Source organism: Panulirus ornatus, chromosome 40 (assembly GCF_036320965.1).
Source record: "Panulirus ornatus isolate Po-2019 chromosome 40, ASM3632096v1, whole genome shotgun sequence".
Lineage (NCBI taxonomy): Eukaryota > Metazoa > Arthropoda > Malacostraca > Decapoda > Palinuridae > Panulirus > Panulirus ornatus.
The window spans coordinates 9,856,987-9,867,348 of record NC_092263.1 but is presented as its reverse complement, the minus strand read 5'-3'; positions in this window follow the sequence as shown (position 1 = coordinate 9,867,348).

The following is a 10,362-nucleotide window of genomic DNA, read 5'->3' as shown; positions in this document are numbered from 1 at the left end:
CTTACTCACACTACCTCTCCCTCATACTTACTCCCACACTACCTCTCCCTCATTACTTCATAATACCACACTACCTCTCCCTCATACTTACATACCCACACTACCTCTCCCTCATACTTACATACCACACTACCTCTCCCTCATACTTGCTCACACTACCTCTCCCTCATACTACTCACACTACCTCTCCCTCATACTAATCCACACTACCTCTCCCTCATACTTACATACCCACACTACCTCTCCCTCATACATACTCACACTACCTCTCCCTCATACATACTCACACTACCTCTCCCTCATACTTGCTCACACTACCTCTCCCTCATACTTACATACCCACACTACCTCTCCCTCATACTTGCTCACACTACCTCTCCCTCATACTTACATACCCACACTACCTCTCCCTCATACATACTCACACTACCTCTCCCTCATACTACTCACACTACCTCTCCCTCATACTTGCTCACACTACCTCTCCCTCATACTTACATACCACACTACCTCTCCCTCATACTTACATACCCACACTACCTCTCCCTCATACTTACATACCCACACTACCTCTCCCTCATACTTGCTCACACTACCTCTCCCTCATACTTGCTCACACTACTTCTCCCTCATACTTACATACCCACACTACCTCTCCCTCATACTTACCCACACTACCTCTCCCTCATACTTACATACCCACACTACCTCTCCCTCATACTTGCTCACACTACCTCTCCTCATACTTGCTCACACTACTTACTCCCCTCATACTTACATACCCACACTACCTCTCCCTCATACTTACCCACACTACCTCTCCCTCATACTTGCTCACACTACCTCTCCGTCATACTTACATACCCACACTACCTCTCCCTCATACTTACTCACACTACCTCTCCCTCATACATACTCACACTACCTCTCCCTCATACATACTCACACTACCTCTCCCTCATACTATACTCACACTACCTCTCCCCTCATACATACTCACACTACCTCTCCCTCATACATACTCACACTACCTCTCCCTCATACATACTCACACTACCTCTCCCTCATACATACTCACACTACCTCTCCCTCATACATACTCACACTACCTCTCCCTCATACATACTCACACTACCTCTCCCCCTGCCACGCTGCCTCACACTAGAGGGAAGGAGGAGGTTAGAGCACATTGTGAGGGATGTCTACACTGAGGTGAGGTGGCCAGACACAGTGCCCACCCACGTGATAGACGAACACATGCTATAGCGGGAGCGACGGGGGCCGACTGGTGATTACTGGACGCTATGACCGATTGTGCGAGAGAGAGAGAGAGAGAGAGAGAGAGAGAGAGAGAGAGAGAGAGAGAGAGAGAGATTGTGTGTGTGTGTGTGTGTGAGAGAGAGAGAGAGGAGAGAGAGAGAGAGAGAGAGAGAGAGAGAGAGAGAGAGAGATTGTGTGTGTGTGTGTGTGAGAGAGAGAGAGAGAGAGAGAGAGAAGAGAGAGAGAGAGAGAGAACGGCAAACTTTTCTGACTCAGATAATTTGGAGGCTGGGTTCGAACCCTCATTATATATTATACCCGGGGCCGCACGATCCCACGTCGTACCGGGAGCGCCATTCAGCCGCCCACCGCGGGCGGAGGAGGTCATGTGGGTGGGCGGAGGAGGGAACTAGGTCACGCGGAGTGAAAGGAGGTTACGCGGCCGCAGGGCAACACCCCCCCCCCCTCCCCCTTCCTCCACCCACCTTCCACCCACCCTCCACCCACTCTCCACACCCACCCTCCACCCACTCTCCACCCACCCCCAACCCTCCACCCACTCTCCACACCCACCCTCCACCCTCCACCCACTCTCCCCCCCCTACCTTCCACCCACCCTCCACCCACCCTCCACCCCAGTTTGGACGACGAGCATCAAAATGGTTCCCGAATTCCTTCCATTTTTCCCGGACGAGCCTTTAAGGGCTAGTTTGGGCGTCGCTTCAATGGAGATGAAGACCATATTGGTACGTGGACACACACACACACACACACACACAAACCTTGGAGGAGAGAAGAGTCAGGAGCGACTTGATCCTAGTCATTTAAACTCTTTTAAAACCATGTTCAATGATGGAGAACAGTTCTTCCAGGAGACACGTAGGGAATTAGAACATCAAGTGAACAGAACAGAACATGGATGAACAGAAAGAATATATATATATATATATATATATATATATATATATATATATATATATATATATATATATATATATATATATATGCATTGTAGATTATATTGAATTATATTTATAAAGATTGACTTTAATAATGTAATTATATTTATAAAGAATGACTTTAATAATGTAATTATATTTATAAAGAATGACTTTAATAATGTAATTATATTTATCAAGAATGACTTTAATAATGTAATTATATTTATAAAGAAGGACTTTAATAATGTAATTATATTTATAAAGATTGACTTTAATAATGTAATTATATTTATAAAGAATGACTTTAATAATGTAATTATATTTATAAAGAATGACTTTAATAATGTAATTATATTTATCAAGAATGACTTTAATAATGTAATTATATTTATAAAGAAGGACTTTAATAATGTAATTATATTTATCAAGAATGACTTTAATAATGTAATTATATTTATGAAGAAGGACTTTAATAATGTAATTATATTTATAAAGAAGGACTTTAATAATGTAATTATATTTATCAAGAATGACTTTAATAATGTAATTATATTTATAAAGAAGGACTTTAATAATGTAATTATATTTATAAAGAAGGACTTTAATAATGTAATTATATTTATAAAGAATGACTTTCATAATGTAATTATATTTATAAAGAAGGACTTTAATAATGTAATTATATTTATCAAGAAGGACTTTAATAATGTAATTATATTTATAAAGAAGGACTTTAATAATGTAATTTATGTGAGGACCATCTGAGTTACGAGATAGTGGGAAACAGACACAAGTTGGAAGAACAAAAATAAACTTGTTATATGTTCATGTTCTCCAGGTGGGAGAGGGGGGGCCAAACCCCTCCCCCCTCCCCCCCACGAGTGTAGAACTTCCCTCCCTCCCCCACCTCCCTCCTTCCCCCACCTCCCTCCCTCCCTCCCTCCCTACCTATCCCCATGTGAACAGAAAATGTTCTAGGGTTGTTCAGGTTCGAGAGATGGTCCCCTCCCTCCTCCACCTCCCCCTTCCCTCCCCCCTCCTCCCCACCTCTCCTCACCCCACCCTCACCCCCCCCCCGGTGCAAATTGGTCATTACACAGAGGTAATTACCCGCGACCCGTGTGTGTGTGGGGGGGGAGGTGCTGAGGTAATTACAGATACGTAATTACACTAAGGGGGGTGGTAGAGCTCCCTCCCCCACCCCTTCCCCCAGGGGGACTATACCAATGGCTAATTAGCTAATTAGCGACAGTGAACCATCATGGCTGGTTTGATGTGCTCACCACAAGACGAAAATATATCATCATGACAATTACTTGGGATTACATGATTACATTGATATCACTTGGGATTACATGATTACATTGATATCACTTGGGATTACATGATTACATTGATATCACTTGGGATTACATGATTACATTGATATCACCTGGGATTACATGATTACATTGATATCACTTGGGATTACATGATTACATTGATATCACTTGGGATTACATGATTACATTGATATCACTTGGGATTACATGATTACATTGATATCACTTGGGATTACATGATTACATTGAGATCAAATGTCATCTGGGATTATCTCTCTGGGATTAGTAGCGGGATCAAGTGGGATTAGCCAATCAGAAGGATTAAGATGAGGATTAGGTTCATGGTAAAGTCTGAGGTGGAGGGATTAATTAAAAAAAAAAATAAAGGATTTAATGAGTCAATCAAATATGTCTGACCGCGAACATTCCAGAAAACATCATAATTCTTTATCATTAACTTATAAACATAATCATAAATAATATCAGGTATTTATTTATAAACTTAATCATAAATAATATCAGGTATTTATTTATAAACTTAATCATAAATAATATCAGGTATTTATTTATAAACTTAATCATAAATAATATCAGGTATTTATTTATAAACATAATTATAAATAATATCAGGTATTTATTTATAAACATAATCATAAATAATATCAGGTATTTATTTATAAACTTAATCATAAATAATATCAGGTATTTATTTATAAACATAATCATAAATAATATCAGGTATTTATTTATAAACTTAATCATAAATAATATCAGGTATTTATTTATAAACATAATCATAAATAATATCAGGTATTTATTTATAAACTTAATCATAAATAATATCAGGTATTTATTTATAAACATAATTATAAATAATATCAGGTATTTATTTATAAACATAATTATAAATAATATCAGGTATTTATTTATAAACATAATCATAAATAATATCAGGTATTTATTTATAAACTTAATCATAAATAATATCAGGTATTTATTTATAAACTTAATCATAAATAATATTAGGTATTTATTTATAAACATAATCATAAATAATATCAGGTATTTATTTATAAACTTAATCATAAATAATATCAGGTATTTATTTATAAACATAATTATAAATAATATCAGGTATTTATTTATAAACATAATTATAAATAATATCAGGTATTTATTTATAAACATAATCATAAATAATATCAGGTATTTATTTATAAACTTAATCATAAATAATATCAGGTATTTATTTATAAACATAATCATAAATAATATCAGGTATTTATTTATAAACATAATCATAAATAATATCAGGTATTTATTTATAAACATAATTATAAATAATATCAGGTATTTATTTATAAACTTAATCATAAATAATATCAGGTATTTATTTATAAACATAATTATAAATAATATCAGGTATTTATTTATAAACATAATTATAAATAATATCAGGTATTTATTTATAAACATAATTATAATATCAGGTATTTATTTATAAACTTAATCATAAATAATATCAAGTATTTATTTATAAACATAATTATAAATAATATCAGGTATTTATTTATAAACATAATCATAAATAATATCAGGTATTTATTTATAAACTTAATCATAAATATTATCAGGTATTTATTTATAAACATAATTATAATATCAGGTATTTATTTATAAACTTAATCATAAATATTATCAGGTATTTATTTATAAACATAATTATAATATCAGGTATTTATTTATAAACATAATCATAAATAATATCAAGTATTTATTTACGCGATGAAGTTTTAAAAAGTCATTTAAATTAAATGTCTACGCGTTTTTTTCTTTTTTTTTCGAAGACTGAACACAAGATTCTGGAAGCCGACGCTGCTCTGGTCGTGTTCCAATAATGTAAATAATAAAGTCTTTATAATATTATTCTTTCATTGAAATACACGAAAGCTCAACATATCGTTAAATAACGTCGTGTTCCACAGCGTCGTACATCAGATAATATACATCCAAAAAAAAAAAAAAACCGCCGCGCCATACTCGGGGTGGGCCGTGCCCTGCAGTACGCTGATTGGATGAGGGAGTGGCGCTGGCGCGCGCGCGAGAGAGCTCTCTAAGCAGACCCGACCCGGAGCCAATTCAGTAAAAATATGGCCTTTTTTTCAGTTTCTCCCTCTCAGTTTTTTTCTTTTTCTATGGCAAAAGTGTTGCGATTTATTCGAGATAAATATAAAGAATAAATAACAATGGTAAAGACAGTTGTAGGAGGAATAAACAAATGGTGTTGAAATGAACTAGTCTGTCTTCGTCATCCCGTTTTCTATGTGTGTGTTTTCCTTTTCCCTGAACTAGTCTGTATGTCTTCGTCATCCCGTTTTCTATGTGTGTTTTCCTTTCCCACCCTGTCCCTCAGTGTGTGTATACGTTGTTGACAGGTAATTAACTGGTGATTTACAGGTAATTAACTGTTGATTTACGTAATTGGATTTACGTAATTGGATTTACGTAATTGGATTTACGTAATTGTATTTGCGTAATTGTATTAACGTAATCGTATTTACGTAATTGTATTGATGGGTTAAGAGTATTTTTAAGAAATGCATCCGCCATTTTTCTCTGGTATGTCTGACATGTCTTAGTAATTTAGTTAATATTTATCATTTCCCGGTAACTGAGTTATCTTGATGTGTATTAAATAATTTAGCATTATTTTTTGATGTATCAAGTGAGAGGCTGTGTTCGTGGTGGGGTCGTACCGTCGTGTTTGTGGGGTCGTACCGTCGTGTTTGTGTGGGGTCGTACCGTCGTGTTTGTGTGGGGTCGTACTGTCGTGTTTGTGGGGGTCGTACCGTCGTGTTTGTGTGGGGTCGTACCGTCGTGTTTGTGGGGGTCGTACCGTCGTGTTTGTGGGGGTCGTACCGTCGTGTTTGTGGGGGTCGTACTGTCGTGTTTGTGGGGTCGTACCGTCGTGTTCATGGGGGTCGTACTCTCGTGTTTGTGGGGTCGTACTCGTGTTTGTGGGGTCGTTCGTCGTGTTGTGGGGGTCGTACCGTCGTGTTTGTGGGGTCGTACTGTGTTCGTGTGGGGTCGTACCATCGTGTTTGTGGGGGTCGTACCGTCGTGTTTGTGGGGTCGTACTGTCGTATGTGTGGGGGTCGTACCGTCGTGTTTGTGGGGTCGTACCGTCGTGTTCATGGGGGTCGTACCGTCGTGTTTGTGGGGTCGTACCGTCGTGTTTGTGGGGGTCGTACCGTCGTGTTTGTGGGGGTCGTACCGTCGTGTTTGTGTGGGGTCGTACCGTCGTGTTAGTGGGGGTCGTACCGTCGTGTTGTGGGGGTGTACCGTCGTGTTTGTGGGGTCGTACTGTCGTATTTGTGGGGTCGTACCGTCGTGTTTGTGGGGGTCGTACCGTCGTGTTTGTGTGGGGTCGTACCGTCGTGTTTGTGGGGGTCGTACCGTCGTGTTTGTGGGGGTCGTACCGTCGTGTTTGTGTGGGGTCGTACCGTCGTGTTTGTGGGGGTCGTACTGTCGTATTTGTGGGGTCGTACCGTCGTGTTTGTGGGGGTCGTACCGTCGTGTTTGTGTGGGGTCGTACGTCGTGTTTGTGGGGTGTACCGTCGTGTTGTGTGGGGTCGTACCGTCGTGTTTGTGGGGGTCGTACCGTCGTGTTTGTGTGGGTCGTACCGTCGTGTTTCTGGGGGTCGTACCGTCGTGTTTGTGTGGGGTCGTACCGTCGCGTCGTGGTTAAGGGTCGTACACAAGGGAAGGTATCTAACCATAGTTCCTGTTTTCTGTGAATTGAAGTCGCCATTGTTGACGGCGCTTGAGCAGTCACCCACCACCTCCCGTTTTCTTTTGGACCGAGCGTGAGGTGTTGCCGCGCGGGAAGATCTTCTTAAAAACATTCTAAGGACTTCCACTTCCACATTTCAATTACTCCAACTGCTTAATAATCGCCATTAATGGATTTTGAAATTATATATATAATATATATTAAAATATATATATATATATATATATATATAATATATATATATAATATATATATATATTATATATATAATTCCTATGAGTCTAGGGAAAATGAAACACGATATATATATATATATATATATATATATATATATATATATATATATATATATATATATATATATATATATGACCTTGTTAAGTTTAGTCATTTAGATGTGCGCCAACGACAGTTAATTTAACTTGACTCAAAGATTCGTATTTTCGAAGGATTGTAGGATATTGAATAAGGCCATTGTCATCACAAGGTAATCTTTGGCGTTATCTGTTAGTAATCTTTGGCGTTATCTGTTGGTAATCTTTGGCGTTATCTGTTGGTAATCTTTGGCGTTATCTGTTGGTAATCTTTGGCGTTATCTGTTGGTAATCTTTGGCGTTATCTGTTGGTAATCTTTGGCGTTATCTGTTAGTAATCTTTGGCGTTATCTGTTAGTAATCTTTGGCGTTATCTGTTGGTAATCTTTGGCGTTATCTGTTAGTAATCTTTGGCGTTATCTGTTAGTAATCTTTGGCGTTATCTGTTGGTAATCTTTGGCGTTATCTGTTGGTAATCTTTGGCGTTATCTGTTAGTAATCTTTGGCGTTATCTGTTGGTAATCTTTGGCGTTATCTGTTGGTAATCTTTGGCGTTATCTGTTGGTAATCTTTGGCGTTATCTGTTAGTAATCTTTGGCGTTATCTGTTAGTAATCTTTGGCGTTATCTGTTAGTAATCTTTGGCGTTATCTGTTGGTAATCTTTGGCGTTATCTGTTGGTAATCTTTGGCGTTATCTGTTGGTAATCTTTGGCGTTATCTGTTGGTAATCTTTGGCGTTATCTGTTGGTAATCTTTGGCGTTATTTGTAGGTAATCTTTGGCGTTATCTGCAGGTAATCTTTGGCGTTATCTATTTCAATGGAAATATTGGTGCTGAAGGTTTGGGAGGGAAGGACAGACCCCCACACCATGTCTCTTCATTGTAATGTGTCTGCCATGTGCCACCGTGTGGCAGCGAGTCACATCATTAATGGTCTGTGTGGATGATGAGCGGAGGTCATACGAGGAATTAATATGACCGTTGCACGACCTCCAATTGTGTCGGTCCGTCGTATCATCCGTCAATACAGTCGTAAGTGCCAGTGTAGTGCGAACGAGGGGTTTCTCGACATTTGTAATATCAGGTCCTTTTCCATTAATATGAATTTCTTATTCTCTGCCTTTGCTAGTTTTCTTCTACCCCATATTTAAATTAGATAATGGGATTTATATATTTTATCCCATTTATTTATGTGAAGAAAAAAAAATTAATTTTTTCCAAATAACGTGCTTGATAGAGTACCACCAAATTGCTTCTCCATCTTATGGAGGTAATAAAAAGTCTAGTTTTTGTGGAACTTTAACCAAAATTTAGCCTGGATTTTGTGGAATTTAATCAAAATTTAGTTTAGTTTTTGTGGAACTTTAACCAAAATTTAGCCTAGATTTTGTGGAATTTGGTCAAAATTTAATGTAGTTTTTGTGGAACTTTAACCGAAATTTAGCCTGGTTTTGTGGAATTTATTTGGAATTTAGCCTTATTTTTGTGGAATTCTAACTGTAATTTAGACTGGTTTTGTGGAACTTTAATTGAAATTCAGCTAAGTTTTTGTGGAACTTTAACCAAAACTTAGTGTAGTTTTGTGGAACTTTTATCGAAATGTAACCGAGTTTTATTGAAGTGAAACCAAAAGTTTTGTAGAACTTTAACCAACACTTGATATGTTTTGACAGGTTTAAACATTTTAAACGGTGTGGTTAACCAAAATTTATCCTAGGAATGTTTCATCATTTACAAAAGACACATTCTAGCTGAACTCTATCAAACCTAACCTAGATTAGGATCTAGTCTTAGAAGTTCAGTTTTTATACCAAACTTGCTTTGTTTGAGAAGATGTATGTCTCTCAGTATAAAATAAAAGGTAAAATTTCCATAGAAAGTTTACCCTTCCCCCTCCTCAATACCAATATTTTGCTTTGTGTTAATCATTCAAAGAACTTATTAATTCCTGTAAAAGGTTAATATTATGTGAGGATGTTGTCTGTAGTAATTACTGACCTGACCCTCATAAGACTGTCTAAGTGTTGTGGATTTTAGAAAAGTTTGTCTTGGTTGAATTGCATGAAGTATTCACAAAGCACCATAAAGGAGTGGTGGGATAGAATCCCATTATCTTAGGACAATGGAATTTGAATGAAATAATGACTGGTTAAAAGCTTATGGCTCAGATACATTTTTTGCCAAAATTGATCGTTGCCAGTGTAATTGAGGACATTAGTAATGCGTGGGGACTTTAGAATATGAAATAAATTTGCAGTTGAGAAATTGTGTCCAGAGATAGGATAAGCATGGCAGTATAAATATTCCTTTTGATCTCATGGAATTGATGTTTAGGGAGACCAACAATTGAAGTGCATTAAGAAGGAATAAAGTACTCTCGCAAAATTCACAGGAGTGAATGAAAATGGGGAGATGTACCATGAGTCTTGTGTTTTGGAGTCCATCTCTCTGATTTGAGTACACACTAGTGGTGACAGCTTTCTGGCAAACATTTATTAAATAGTTTCAGACATCATGATGTAGCGATTCATTATTTATTACCTAAACTGCTTTGCTTTAAAAAGAAAGAAGGCTTATATGCACTTACCCACAACCTGTATCTTCTAGGTGCATCGCCATTTACTGCTTACTGGGTTATACGTTATATCAGTATGAGAGAAAGAAAAAGCATTTTGAATCACTTAAAATTAGCGGATGATATTTCTCATGGTCTCCTGTTCTTTGACAAAAA